We start from the raw sequence: 16313 nt of genomic DNA, 5'->3' as shown, positions 1-16313 counted from the left end.
CAGCAGACAAACCCCTTCTGCTTCTGTGCTGCTGGGCCCTGCTCAATTTGCTGTTCTCTGTTCAGTCCAGCCACTTTGGATTTTCTCCATTTGGAAATATATTTTAAAAAGGTCTTGCTATTCTTTTTGATTATTTGCTGTAAAGCTAGAAAGTCCAGGCAGGTCTAATTGAAATCTGAGGCCAAGTTGGGGTCCTGTCACAAACTGTCAGGTCCTTAAGTTTTCACACAGTTAAAATGAGTAAAGATGCTGATATGAGTAATTGAATGATGTGTGGTGAAAGGCTAGTGCTAAGTAACCTGAAAGACATCTCTTATTAAATGGGTTCTTGTTCTGGTTTTGAGACAGATTCCACATTTTGGGAAGCTTTAGTTCAAATCTAGACAGCCTGTGGTTAGTCTTTTGCAGCTTAATGAAAAGAGAAAGGCCTGATGGAGTTATTGTTAAACTAAATCAAAACACTTTAATTGCTTCAAGAAGAGTTGGAGTTGAAATGCTTCAACAGCTTATGATGTTAGAGAATTACCATTTACTTTAGAATCAGAAATCCTTGTGCTGTATTTTTGTATGCCAACTTTCCTTCAAATATTTACAATGCTTTTAAGATAAGGTGAACTGGAGTAGCATTGAAAACTAAGCAAGAACATCCAAACAAGTATTTGTTATGGTTGATTGCTGCCTTTGTTCCACAGTATGTGAACAATATTTTGACATATTATAAAATGCAAATACTTCAAAATACTTAGAACAATAATCAAATATCTTAATATTTTTTAATTTATTGATTTTGATAACAATATAGTTTTTTCTCTTAATTCACGAAAGTAATATCAAATTCTGTGGTGCCTAGAGCACAGTGAGCTGGGGAGGAGCAGAGAAGGGATGATTGGACAGGAAAATGTTTTGGTGCTCTCCAGCCTATACCCAGCTCCTTATGGATCACAAGTAAGAGGTCACAGGTGATGCAGTTGTGAGTGTGTTTGTGATGGTTCTCTGCTTTCTATGCTGAAGTGATCTCAACAATGGGAAGAATTTATTACTAAGTAGCTACTTGCATAATAATATTTTGAGTAAGTTTTAAGAGTCATGTTTGGTGGGAATGATTTTGGCTATTGTTTTACCACATAAATCCTCTATGAAATCCTGAGAAAAATTATTCTTAATTCTGTTTCCTAACAAAGTATTCTTAAATGAAAGCTAGTTATAGTGGTTTTGGTTTCAGATGTGCACACACAGGTAAGCTCAATATTGGTTTGGTAAGCATATCTGTAAATGAATATACAGGTTTGACGAAGATGTACATATCAGAGCTGAGCAAACTAAACTGTAAAACTTTGTTCCTGATAGAAAGTAGACATTTCTTGTTAATGGAAATTATTGGAATTACATTTCTGATTTATTGACAAAATAAGAAAAGCAAACATGTTTAGTCACACTGTCTTGTTAAAATAGCTTCCTTTTACTCATATCCACGGATCAATGAAAGATACAGAAAAATATTACAGCTATTATACTTACAGCAGGGAGGTTTCTTCAAGCTCATCCTTTTCAGAACGCAAACAAGTAACATTTTTTATGTTTGTTATACCTGTGACATAATCTCTAAAACATGCTCTGTTGTAGCATGTTAGCAAGTCATGCTATATAGTAATTAAAAACTTTGAAAATGTTATAATGTTTGGATATGAGGAAAAAAGACTAATTTAGTTCAAAGATTTACACAAAATAATCCTCTTGTTGATGTCTGTTCCCAAATTTAACTATGTAATGAGATACCATTCAAAATCTGTTCTTGTTGGTATTCCCAGATCTTGGGAATAAAAAGGGTGCACACTTATGTCTGAGATGAAGGAATTGTGGGTTTTGCCCTGTAAGATCACACTGACTGCTTAGTTATTAGTTCTTTTTTCTGAGGATGTAATGCAGTTTGACAAGTTTCACAACTCTTTGAACAATCACACCAAGCTCTTTAGGCCCCCACCCTGTACTCAGGGTGGTCAGTGACTGCAGCCAGTGCTGAGGGGAGGGCAGCTGCCCTGTGAACTTTTCTGTACCTGGCCTTATGCTGACATTTCTTTACATTTTGATAATTTCAAGATTGTTTAACTCAAACACAACTTCCATCAGAAATGTGTGCATCAGGAGCAGCACCAGGTCTCAGTGAGAGTAAAAATCCTCTCTGAGGTAGGAGGAATGCTACCTCAGGTAGGAGGAATGTGGGTTGGGTAGATACAAAGCAGAATGAAGAGTGTATAGATTGCACAGAATGCAATAGAGGGTGTGGTGAGATGGATGATTGGTGAGCTGAGGTTCCAGGCAAAACTATTGAGTTTTTCAATCATGCTGTTCCCCTGTCCTGCTCTGAGGGCAAGCCTTTCTGTAGAAGGGGTTTAAAAAGATACAAGGAAAAAACAGGACAGGAATTTTCTTTGATACCACATGGCTCCCAACAAATTGTTTCACTTGTAGGTACAACTGTTCGTTGGAAAGACCCAGTTTTGGAACTCCTACAGCTATAATCAGGGGAGATTTTGAATTTTTCTGTAGCTAGTATGGAGGTAAAGCATATTATTTCATTATTAAATTTAAAGCTTTGAACTGGTTTAATGTAAAACCAGTTTATAAATTTCAACAATATTTTTATAGTTGATAAATACTAAATTCAAGTTAGTTTGAAAAGAATTTCAGCATTCTTTTGTGGAAATCAATGGAATCAAGCTTCTCTTTTAACTTCAATTTTCTCTGTCTACAGAGACATTAAAAATTTCTAGGAGAGACAAAATGGTAATTTATTAAAAAAATTGAATGGAGAAAAACATTGATGAGAATTTTGATCATTAAGGAGACATTTTCATATTCAAGGTCTTGCTCATAAAGTGTTGGCTTTGGTGTGTTTTACTGAATCATGGGGCAACATATGTCCCTGAGTTTCATACCCTTTATATATCTAGAACAATCATCCTCCCACCTACTGCCTAACAGTTTGCCAGAAATGCTATGCTTTATGTAAATATCATACTTTGTATTATGTTTTATTTTTAATGTAAATACTGTAACTTACTGTGTACTAATACATAGAGAGAGTCAGATTGATATTTTATAGTCAGAATAAATTGCTCATAGCAATAACCCTACTGAAGACAGCATCTGCTATCCATGGGAGCAACTTCAGTATAACTTGGCCATTTTTCTAATGCTTGTACAGTTAGCATGGAATATTTTAGAATACCAGGAGGTCATATTAGTATTTTTTGAAAGACTTATTAGGCATAATAATTCATGCTAACCTGTGGCTCCATCATTTGTATTTATGTAATGCCCCTAAAAAGGATAAATGAAAACTTGAGATTTTACAAGGATCAAGTAGGAGAAGCCTCATGACCCTGGTCTGTGGTACCCAATATTATTTTCCTTTATGGATAAGGAAACATCTTGAGAAACATAGAAAAGTTCTGTTCTACCAGCAGGTAGGAATGAGACCTGTCTGATTTACCCAAAGTGCCACAGGAATCTCTGGCAGAGCTGGGAGGAGAAACTAAATATCTTCTAGTGCCCAGAGGAGAGGATGACTGAGGCAACATGTCCCAGTCCACAGCTGCTTGTGGATGTGTGAAGGTTCCTCATTTCTGAGTGCACACTGAGGGGAAGTTAAAGACATTTTGATTTCCTCTGCTTTACCACAAAGGGATAAATGGGATTTAAGAGTCAAAACTTGTAGATTTTTTTTCTACAGATCACCATCCATATATACCTACTAGTATTTTAAATAAGTCTGTAAGCAACTGAAGGAATTTTGGTTTAGATCTCTGTGTGTTATTGTAGGGATGAACAATTTTTGGGTTCAGATCTCGTCTCAGCCACAGGTTATTTTTTTGAGATTATTTTTCAGGGAAACAAAATGGGTTTTGTACATTGTTTCATCATTAGTGAAGTTGTTTGCGTATTTATCTGAAGCTGAAAAATTTAGCAATATAGTCAATCAGTGCTTATATGTTAATTACAGCGGTGTTGGAATACTAAATTGGCTTATCCACTAATGTAACAGGACGAGACTGTATAATGGGCAGTCATTGGTACAACAGCAAGACAGTCTTATGAGTTAAGATTTCAATTTCAAAATATTTGGAGATTAAATAGATATTCTCTTTTATTTTCCCCCAAAAATAATCTTCACAGGCATCCCAATGATTAGTGTTTTCATAAGAAAAATATTAATTACTTAAAAGAGCCTGCCAGTTCCTTACTAGACCTTCCAATCATTCTTTCTAGTTTACACAGTCTATTACTCTAGAGGGTGAAATCCAGAAATCTGCACTCAGTATTTATGCAGTTTCAATTGAAATCAAATCCCCAGTAACATCAGTAGGACTTTTACCTAAACCAATTTCTGAATAAGCACTTCAGAATCTGGACCCTAGTGGAAATATGTAATCTGAATTTAAAAAGAATTGCTCTGAGTATACAGAAAGATATAACATTCAGCAGCTGAAGAAGAGAATTCACAGCATCCTAGGTTTTAAATTATTAATTCTTATGAATTTGTTATCCTCTACTTTCCTTCAAAACTTTTTACTGCGAAAGAAATTACCCTTGTTGGTCTTGGATTTCTGTCAGTGAGGCTTGCAGTGCTCTTCCTCAGCAGTGGGGTCTGGTTACTCTTTGCTAACCAGACTCCTGCTTATGCCACACAACCCCAGTGAGCCCCAGGTCAGCCCGAATTTCTCACGCAATCATCCAGGAGTAGGGCTGCAGGCTTATGAATGAGCACAGAGCCAGGGCTCCTCTGTGCCCCTCGGGGGCTGGGTTTGGACACATTTGATCTTCAAATAACCTACTTGAATAGTAAAAATGATGATCATTATTATTGGACCATATGATAATGCTGCTGTATTTGTTGTCACCTGCAATATTTCATGTCTATTTAGAGGTAGTGTTCAATATTTGCTCTTATCTAAGACTAAGCAAGAAGAGAATTGTGAAATAAAGATATATGCACATTTTTTCAATCTTCTTTAACCTTCTGTGTCTTCCACGTTTTCAAGCAGCAGTGATTTGAATTTGGCTAGGAAAATATTCCTTTGTGTGAATTACTTTTTCCACAGTAGTCTAAAATAAGACCAGATTAATACGGAATTTCCTGGCTCTTTTGAGTTTCTTTGGCTGAGACTGTATTCAGTATGGGCAATACAGTCCTGGTCCAGCTAGGTGACAGACTTAATATAGGCGACATATTTTATGGAGTACTATCTGGGTCACCAAATAACTGATTTGATCAACTAATGATATCCAAAGAATATCTTCCCTTTCTTTGCTGCCTTATGGAAACGTGTTCTCAGGATAATTGCCGCATCAAGGTGCAACCTTTTTCCAAAGTTGGGACAGAGAAATGCAATTACAACAAATCAAGTTAGCAAATATCACTGTTTGATTTATTTGTTTGATATATCACTGTTTCATAAGTCCTAAAGATTTGGGTTTAATGGGTTCAGATTTTGGTGTAGAGAAATAAGTCTTGCAAAAAGTTGATTTACAGGAACCTAGTGGACTAGTAAATGAGAAAATGGACACAATAGTAGGATCAGCAGAGGCCATGCATATTTTTAAAAGAATTTAGGTCTAAACCTGTTGCTGAAGATAACAAACTTTAAAGTGAGTGTGCTGTATTATCCAGGGAACCATATGGTGTTAACACCTTTGCTGCTTGGATCAGTCTACCACTCAGATTAACAAACAAGTAAGAAAATGGGGCTTGATAATTTATGAACTTAGTGAGACGTCTGACAATGAGTTTGATCAGAGAAAATAGGACCTTTGCTCCCTGCCTGATACTTTCTACAAAACCTCTGTATTTTGGAAATCTCATATTGTAACACCTTTCAAAGTGTATATATAGTTAGAGAAGTAAGAAATTATAAACATGTGAAAAGGTGGAAAGAAAAAACCCCCACAAAACTAGAAGAATCTCTGAGTGCATGAGGGAAAATGCCTTTATTTCTAGCCAATGATTATGTTTTATCTTTTGATGTTCTTAGTAGTTCTTTCAATTCCATTGCTCTTAAATGGTATGAGTACTACAATGTACAATCATCCAGTACCCATTAGGAAGCCGTAAAAAAATAACTGCCTTTTTCGTATATTTTCTAATAAATTTAGAAGTGTTCTCCATTCCTTAGTACAAATAAAACAGGGGAAAATACATTTTTAGAATAAACTATTTTTTCAGAATTAGTTGTTAAATTGAATTTCTTCTTTCCTATAGTCAGCTGATAAAATCACATTAGGCTGTGTGAGTTTCTCTTTCGGCAGCATAAGGAATCCTCTGTAATGACCCAAGCAATTAATGAGCAGTCACAGTTTCTTGTGCTATTCCTTGTGAACACCATCTTGTTCTGTACTGGAGTCAATCAAGAAAACCTTTAAAGTACAAAGTGAAGCACAAGGACTGGAAATTTACTGGTAATTTCTCATTAGCTACTTCTCTGGCGTATGGAACAGCATCACAAAATAACCAAAAACTGCCTAAAGCCTGTCTTGTAGGCAATGTAGGTGTTAGAGAATCCAAGACGTTAGTGTGCTAAGGGAGAATTTGATCCAAAATGGGAAGGTATTGCATGAATTCTTAAAATCATGTTTTTTTCTTGTTTTCCATAGATTGCCTGGGGATATTTTTAAATTCCTCCCACCAACCTGCCAAATCACAGTAAGGAGTTACTCGGTGTCTCCTTTCCATTGAATGTCTTGCCACATCCAACCTTTCATCTTCTGTCTCAGTGTACTTTTATATTTTGCTGGGCTTACTTTCAAAGGAAGGTATTTTGCTAACATATGAAATTTCAAGGAAACTTAATTATATAAATGACAGAGTTCAGAGTCCCAGGTCTAATGCCTTTGTCTCGTGGTACATTTCTTATCACTGTGTGGCTTGATGATGATAAGGATTGTTTTTTATCATATCATAGCCTTCAAATTCAGAGCAAAGAAAACTAACTGGTATAGTTTGTAATTACAATGGATTATTTTCTCCTCATTGTGTGTGGATTAGGACCAAATTGAATTATAATATCTCTCTGATTTCTTTTCTTTGCATTAGGAATAGAGGAAGGTTAAAGGTATCCAATAATATTTTCTCTGTGGAAAGAAGCTCCCATAGAGTGAATTGCAGTTGCAAGTGGGTGACACCACGAGCCCTTTCATCCTGACTCACAGCTCCAGTGTCAATAGCTATTATCCTTGGACTAGTAGCTTACAGTTAGTGTCAAAATGACCTGACATGTTGCTGGAAGCATGAAATAGATCAGCTGATAATGTGATTACTGCTGGTCTACAAAGTATCTTAATCTAGCTTTATGAATAATTCCTTTGAATGCGGGTGATTTTGTCAGAAGGAAACAGTTTGAGTATAGATGTTTAAAGGGACATAGAAGAAGATGAGGCTGTTCTGGTGCACTAAAGTACCAATTACAGAGCTTTCCTGTTTAGTGTGATTACTGTGAAATGCCAGCAGATGGAATGAATTCTGAACTCGTTATTATTGGGTCTTTTTCTGCTGATTTCAATAATTTTACCTAAAAGTAATAAAAAAACCCCAAAACCAAAGCCTGCACAAAGAGGAATTTATATTGTTTGAAAAGACTAAATAGAAAACTTTGGCATTTATTAAACAAAAATTATGGTAGGGTATTTCATAATTGTTCTCTTTCAAAATTTATTTTATAAATTTTCTGATGAAGGACTTAGACGCAGAATTTTCTTATTATTTAATGCCTGGTCAAATATTACTTACCACAACTCATAATTTTATTTCATTGAAATTTTATTCTTATACTCTCTCAGATAAATTTAAGATATCGCTGCTCACTTTCATTAGGCTAAAATATTTCCTGGGTGATACTGGAGGCCAGAATGGATTGGTGTATTTCTGTTCCAATTCAATATTATAGAAACCTTCCTTAGGCCATTCTACCCTGTACCCTCCAATCTTAAATGAAGCTTCTCCAGCTTCAGTAAAGACATAGCATCTAAGTGAATTATAGAAAACATTAAATATGACTTCATATTTTTCCCCATTAGTTTGCATTGGACAAATAAAAGATGCTCTGTATCTTGGATCAAGCCAGGCCTACCTTTATAATCCTGTAGTTTCATCTGAGCCCACAGCAAAGGAAAGCAGCACATGCTGAGCACTGTTTTATGTTCATGGTAATCTCACTGGGACACATTTACTTTAATCTGCCAATGATTCATGTTTGACACAGACTTGAATTAATGTTAAGAGAATTAAAAGAATAGGCAAACCTTTTATTTTGAAAATAGGGATGCAAAACAGGCAGAGAGTTGAATGCCTCTAGCCAAGACAATATGTCAAAGAATGTTCCTTGAGATAGATGCAAAGATCAGGTGCTCTTGCCATGAGGGAGAAGAATTTGTTTGGAAAAATAGATAGAAATAAATCCAGAAAAACTAAAATAAACCCCAAAAACCCAAAACCGAAAAGAAAGAAAGAAAGAAAGAAACAAAAAGCCCAAACAAAAATGCATTCACTCTTCTTCCTCTAGAATGGGAGCTGCAGTAAAAGATGACTAGGTTTGCATGCAATGGACATAACCAGGCTGAGGCATGATGAATTAATGCGTAGGCAATTTCTGTAGCAATCACTAAACAGACCAAAGAAGACAGACAAACACAAAAAAGGTGTGTCTTTTGTTTCCTAAAGAGAATCTGGAAGCATCAGCTTGGTGCTTGATGAAGGTTCAAATGAAAAAGTGACCAGATGAAGAGTGAGGATGCTTTAAGTCCAAGATTTTGGCTTCCACTCAGTGAAAAAGCACCCAATATGTAGCATGCTGCTGCTGCTGTAATGGTCTGGCCAAATTTGTGACATCTCCCTCTCTAAGGGAAGATGTTGGAAGCTTCATATGTTTCAGCTCTTCTTCATCTTAGTAACTGAGAGGGTCTGTGTTAATACCGCAGATGTTTAGATGGCTACTCTTGCTCCAGGTCCCAGCAGCCTGTAACTGGGCAGTACTCAGGAGAGAGGAGGATTTCCATGTGTCATCCAGCCAGGGAACTTGCTTTCAGATCAATACCATATCCATTTTTCCTTTTAACTAGGTAGAACTAAGAACATGGTGATACTATTTATCAGCATACTATTTTATGTTATAAACATATTGTTTATGTTATTGTTGTGCTCCATAAACTGGACACAGGAAACTGGCCTGCCTCGTCATCAAGTGAATGTTTACTGAGCTAAATCCTAAATAGTGATTGCTGACTTGTACTTGGACGAATATCCAAGTGAAGCTAGGGTAAATTTCCTTTGAATAACAATTTCTGAACTTTGTGTGCTTTGCTTTGGAGAAATATTGGTTGGCAGTATTTATGCAAGAGCTGTTTTGAGGTTTCATTAGAATTAAAAAAAAAAAAGCTTTTCCCCCATGTTTTTAGAAAAAAAATCACTACAATTTACAGAAGCGAATTATTATTTTAACTCTCTTGTTTCCCTGTTTTCTTGTCAAGGTTAAAAGAATGGAGTCTACTGGAGTCAGGAAATCTCAGTGTTGGTTGGAGGTGAAGTCACCAGCATTGCATTTCTGCACCAGTCACAACTGATAAGTTCAAAACCACATCAGGTGAGGTTATTGTACTCTTGACTGGAAATGTGAAAGTCAATGCATGTGCAATCACTTATCGCTGTTCAAAAAATATTCCTTGTCAAATCACATATCACTAATGAGTTTTTGACTGTGTAAGTTTGGCTATGTAAATTGTCAGATTTCTTCCGCATTCATACAGTATGAACAGATAGGTAAAAATACCAGTGGTAGGGTGACTTCTACATTTTAGGTTAAAAAAGACAGTCAATATTCTTTTTTACTCGAAAAGAATTGATACCAAATCAAAATAGAAAACACAAGCAAACAGAAGAGGGAATATTTGAAGTAGTACATGCAAAATAATTATTCAGCACTGCAGACTAGTCTTTTGCAAGGCTTTAAATAATATATGTAGAGAGATTAGAAATCCCTGCAAGGAAGTTTTTAATTTTTTCCTGTATTCCTCTCCCCAATATTTTCTTTAAAGCTTGCATGGCATGTCTTTTAGCCTAATAGAAAATGGTGTTTTTACATCAAAAACTGCAGCCAAGCCAATGCTTTTCCTCAAACTGGTTGTCCAAAGAGGAAAAATTGTTAAAATTTGTTGTTTAAAAACATACTGCTTCATGTTTGTCAAGGTGTAATACTACTTCTTTCTTTCTTTCTTATTTTTCCTAAAGAAAATCAATTCAGAAAGTGTACACTGAGAAGTGTAGTAGTTTTGGAAATAAACATCTGTCCATACAATATATTGTTTTGAAAAGATATTTCTGTACTTCTTCAAATGTTACATTCAGTGAAAATATTTTTTGCTCTAAAACACAATAAAGAAACAGCTCTTTTTCTTTAGCTAATGGATGGCTATCCACTGGTTAAAAAACCAGCAATTCTTAGTTGGAAAGTACTAGTGAATGGCACAAACTTTTTGTGTTACAAAATTCTTTAGCTGAATTACAAAGTATGTGAAGAAAAGTGCAGAATGATCAGGGGTTAGGAATAAAACTAGAAAAACAAAGGTATGAAGACTTACTATATTAAGCCCTGAGGCAGTGCACCTTATTTATACAACAGTGAATGTCTACAGAATAGGTAACCAGCACAACAGAGGTATGACTAATAGATAGGTATGAATCAGTGGATTTGTATTCTCCTCACATATCCCTCTTCCCAAAAGCAGAGAAAATGAAAGAAACCCCCTCCTGCGCTTTCTCACACATTCATCCTTTTCAAATCTGATGCTCACAGTTATGATAGTTAAATTTTAGCTTTGGGCAACCCAGGGTACTAATCTTGCATGACCTGTTCCAAATGAAATCATGCCCTTATGACTCATTTACTTTCCCTGTCTAATTTTTTTTTGTCTTTGAGGAACCTCTATTTATGGACTCTATCAAAATAATAATAAAAAATCTAGAACCTCTATCTTGTTGCTCTAGATATAAACATGAAGAGGTAGAGCATAGGTTTCAATACTGTGGAATATAGATTACTTCTAGATCACCATTTTCCTGCTTCAATTTAGTTGCATGGAAGGATAGTTTCTTAATATCAGGTTTGTAACTACCCTTGAGTGCCAGTAAATCAATATCTAATTGCAATGCAGTTAAAACCAATTGATAAGCTTGTTTTTATGGTTCTTACAGGGAGACAACTACTAAGAATAGAAAGTACCATCACTGCCATGATAAAACACTCCCAGCACAACAGGTTTATCCCAGCTCAAAGTGGCCACAAAATCACCATTCCAGCAAGTGGCTTTATCTCTAAGAATATCCCAAGTATTTTATCGCTAATTATTCATGTAAATTCAGATCTTCTGGGATTTTTTTTTTGCAAATGTAGTACTTATGGGTTACTTGGAGGTACGTGTATGGATTTGAGCCTTCCACAACACCCCATCCCCCCAAAAAAGGGAACATTTATATTTTTTATTCTAAAAGATATATATCACTATAACCAGTTTGTGCCTTAAATGTGCTTTTCTGTGCAGCTGGGGTTTGAGAAGGACTCCAGTGATTCATAGGCCTTGTCCTGGATCTTGTACAATAGCACATTAACCTTGGTGGAATATGTTAAAAGAATAGGGTCTTGACCTTGCAAAAGGTACTGCATGTGCCAAGCTTCCCCGGCGGGACTCCCTGCATCTCCCCTGGATAATGCCTAAAACCATATATGGGAGTATTGATTTTGCAGAGGGAATAATGTTAGGATACGAACCATACTCTGCTACTTATCTTGCCTTTCCAATGTAATAGAAAAGCACTGCAATCTGCTTTCAGCTGTGATTGGAGTTAGCAGATGAGTGCAGTGGGCTGGTGTAAAGGATGGCTGCTTTTAGCCAACCTCCTTGTGCTCAGCTATTCTTGTTTGCCTCTGTAATTAATGACAATGTGTTTTTCTCATGTTTCTTATCTATGGTTGGGTAGCGACAGACACAAATGCCAGATCTGATGAACCTGAAAGGGAAAGTAGGTGGGAGCAAATTTTCCAAGAGTGTTATTCTAGTTGACAGGTCTGCCTCTTGTGACATTAATAATGCTTCACAAATGTTGATATAAATCAAGATAAAGCTGGAAGCAAACCACAGGCAGGATGGGGAGCCATTGGCTCTGCAGTTTTAGCATCCCCAGAGCAGGTAGTAAGACTGCAGCTTTCAGCTGTGAATACCTTCCTCCTTATCCCCAAAACTTGTACAACAAACAGGTTCTACCTCTGCCTGTATGTAATGAATCACATCAGGCATCCCCAGGGCCAAATCAGGAAACTTGATTTAAAATTTGATCCAAAGTACAGTGTTTTTTTTTTTTAAAATAGTCTTTTCATGGACTTTGGTGGACTCAATCTCAGTACGTCCCTGAAATGTATATTTCTGGCTACTTTTTTGACTTTGGAGGTTCACATTGCTGGAGCACTTTGCTATCAAAATACCAGCTTGGCCCTCCAGTCCTTATGTAAGAAGACAAATCTTAAATTTCCAGAAATAAGAATGTAGCTGGGAATCTTGCAGAGTTTATGTGCAAATTAAGTTGGTTATAGGCCTTACACTGCTTCTGGAGGAAAGGACAAATATTAGTTCCTCTTGGTGCTGCAGAGCTCCTCTCTACTTTTGTTGGTGGTGAAGTGCTCGGTCTGAGATTAGTAAAGAACAGGGCAATCTACAAAGTACACAATGGAGAGGAATGAGACTGGAGCCAAAGTAAGTGTTTGCAGTTCTGTGTGTGAGTCCTTGCCTAACAATGAGGTGCCATTTGGAAGTGAAGGGCATTACCTTTCCTGAATATAACATTCTGTTCCTAAAATATGTCTTTTAACACCTGCAGCTGCTGATTTTGCTTTTCTGATGTTGTATGGTTAAGACAGCAAACACCAGAGGATAATATTTTGGCAGGAACTACTCTGTCTGCACTTTTACTTCCATGGAAGATGCACGAAGGTCAAAAGATTTCCAGGGAGCTTTTGTGGACAAGAGAGCTGCATGTTCTGTAGTGGAAGGTGGATGCCACAGTAGCATTTAAGAAATTGGCATTGTTTCATTTTTTTTGTAGATGTTCTTGCAAAGCCCTTGTTTTCCACTAGTGTGTGGAGCTCTCTCCTGACAGAAAGTTTTTTAACTCTAGAGCCGTTTGTCCCTCTGGATCAGGAGTCAAACTCCCCTCACTTAACCTCACGCCTAGCTTCTCTCTCCACTCTTTCTCTTTCTGACTGGTCTCAGCCTTTTTTCTCACTTAAGCTCCCTTGTAAATTACTCTTCCTTGCTTTTCTACCACTCCTGGAATCTGTGTACAACCTGTTTCCTCACACCCACCTCAGTCCCTTCTTTGCCTGGCTAAATGTATAGCCTCCATTAAAGCAGTATGTATCTCTAAGCAAAGGTATTATCTTTCCAATTAACAGTGAAATTTGCTGTAAATTCTAGAGAAGTAATACCCTCTTTGATGTACTTGCTGTCTGAATCATTTAGATCTGTGTGCCAAAGAGGGATGTTGCTCCAAATCTGAACACTAAGGATAGTAAATGTATGGGGAAAAAATGCCCTCTAGAGCTTGAACTTCCCAGGAAACCTTCATTTACTTCCATCAAGGTATAGCAAAAAGGCAGTTAAATGGCTTAATATCTGTACTCTCTACTGAACTGTATTGCTGAGTTTAATGCAGCATTTGCACCTAGAAGAGTAAACTGGCTGTGCAGCAGGTTAAGCTTCTGATTATAATAAGATATGAAAATACCCTACCTGTAAGACTTGAGGCCACATCTCTGACAATGTGATAAGACTGATACAGAGGAAAAGGGAAAAAATAATTTAAAAATCCTTCTATCCTTGAGGAAACTGGACCTTGTGCACACCTTGAAAATCTATTTGGCCATTCTGCAGTAAAGTAAGAGAACAACCCTTACTGACTCTTTCTGGGCAAGATTTCTGATCACAACTATTACAGAATGCTGAAACTTCATGGCATGGAAACTTCTTTCCATGTCCATGTCTGCCTTGATGGTAAACATTTTAAATATTGCCCTCAAAGCACTTCCTTGGGTTGTACACTTTAGTACATTTTTCTGACATTAGTAGAGTTAAAATTTGTGGTTTTCAGATATGAGCAAGTTTCTCCTACATTCTTGGATTCCAACCAAGTTCCCTTCAATTTTGGTTTACCTTCAGCAGGTCCTTATGTTTCCAGGGAATAGATTCCAACAATTGGAAAAGGGTTGAGGCTCATTTGGAGTTGTCTACCAAAATATGACTCTCACTGTTCCCCTAACAATTGCTTCAGTCCTCACTTGAAAGAAGAATTTGTGAGTTATTATTGCACATATTACAGCATTAAATTGTCTTTTTCATACAGACAATCGGAACATTTCACTATTTTATATTATTAATTCCCTTTCTTTTTCTTTAAATGTAAATAACCCTCTAACAACAGCAATAGATGATGGATTCTCTTCATTTATATAACCTTGACTTTACCAGGTGCATTTATCCCAGAAAGTCCTGGCAAGCCCCAGGGTTCTCATTTTTCTTGTAATCTCCTTTCATTGGCATCTAAAGTGGCATTAAGTATACAGACATTTTGACCTTGAAGTCTTCTTGATAGAGCAGAAAAGCAAGACCCCTTAAATAATAAAAGAGGCAGTTCATAGTTTTATGGTTATAAAATAAGATCCCATTTCTTTTCAAATGCTGTGGTGATTTTTCAGTGTCTACATTTACTGTCTCTTTGGAGAGTTACAAGTTTGTTTCTTTCAACTCTTGAAAATACAACTAAAGTCTATAAGGCCTGTTTTAAAAAAATGCACCCCATTTTCATTTTTGGAAATGCTGGTTTTCTTTCACCATCTATAGCCTTTCATTCTTCCTATAATAACCACTCCTCTTATTCCTATTCTTTTTCTTTTTCTTCACAAAATGCTTTGTGTTTCATATTGTCATGCTCCGTTTTGACTAAAGATCCTGTAGCATTTTGGATATTCAGTATTAGTCCTTAACTGCTCACTGCACAGACTTCATAAATACTATATTAGCTTTCTCTTTAACAAAAAGAGTCAAAATGTCCTATTTTTATTAAGAGTACAGTGATGAAAACTCATGTAATTTACTTTTGGTACAGTCTCTCATTAAGAGAAATGGAAACCTGATTTTATAGTCTGAATTGGTACCTTGATAATATAATAGCATATGTCTCATTGACAGAACACAATAAAATATATTTCACTGATACAACACCCCAGTTTCATTTTAATAAGTAAAGAGTTCACAGTATTCCAGACAATTCATTCTGTGATCAAAGTGTTGGCAAAGACTTAAAAAACGTTGCCTGCTGGACATATTCTCGTACATTTCTCTATGGCACATAAAGCATTTAGGACTAATTACCATTGTCACCTTTAGAAGCCACAGCTTGAAAAACAGGGAAGAGAAAAAATCAGATCCCACCATTGCAGCTCTGTGGCCATGACGTCTCCAGAGCCAGGGAGCAGCAGCAATGACTGTGTCTCTTGGGAATGGCTCCTTATCTTCCAGGAGAATGGCTCTCTAGCACAGCAGGGCAGAAACCTCCTGGGAGTTTGTGGCCTCACCAGCAGCAACCTCAGCATCTCAGGGACCTTTTCTGGGGAGGCCTGCAGGTTAGAAAGGACTGGTTACTTGTAAAAGGGACTGAACTTTCTGGGGTTTTTGGGCATAGCAGATTGGGTACACTGATAAGAAACACAAGGATTGGGTGGGAGGTTTGCAGAGCCTGCAGAATTGTATTTTACATATTAGCTACGGTTTGGGAGCCATTATTTTGATGTAGTAAACTTTTCTTAAATGAACCTTCTGCTGAAGCAAGCTCTATGCCAGGTCATCACTGAGTGAGTTTACTAACCCTTGAAAAGTGAGGATGGCACAGCTCAGTGGCCTGTGTAAGCTTCTTGTCCCTTAAACGCCAGCATATGAGAATTTTATATTCTCCCTCTGTGTCTCTGAGTGCTCCTCTTTTTCACACTCAGTTGTTCATTCTTCACATTCTCAACTTCTCTTCATCCTATTTCTCACTGGAGTTTTTCTCTGCTTGCTCACTGATCCTTCATTTGTACTCTCCCCTAAGCAGAATGACAATCAAGTGACATTCAGTTTTGTACCAGCCTTTTCAAAACAGACTGATTTGAAATTAAAGAGCTTGAATATACTATTTACAAATCTGTACACAGATGTGTTGTGGATAAATCAAAATTAAAATA

General features: G+C 36.7%; 1 protein-coding gene across 4 annotated transcripts in view; it reads left to right on the top strand.

Annotated features, from left to right (window-relative positions):
- Positions 1-16313, top strand: part of LOC146433995 (uncharacterized) — a 324515-nt gene that overhangs the window by 99375 nt on the left and 208827 nt on the right. For all 4 annotated transcript variants that reach the window (XR_014853778.1, XR_014853779.1, XR_014853780.1 and 1 more), the window contains exon 3: positions 9520-9632. The gene's annotated coding sequence lies outside the window, so the exon portion shown is untranslated. The remainder of the gene's footprint in view (positions 1-9519; positions 9633-16313) is intronic.

The sequence above is a fragment of the Lichenostomus cassidix genome, chromosome 8, assembly GCF_008360975.1.
Source record: "Lichenostomus cassidix isolate B80296 chromosome 8, HeHo_3.0, whole genome shotgun sequence".
Lineage (NCBI taxonomy): Eukaryota > Metazoa > Chordata > Aves > Passeriformes > Meliphagidae > Lichenostomus > Lichenostomus cassidix.
This window is presented reverse-complemented; position numbering and strand designations above follow the sequence as displayed.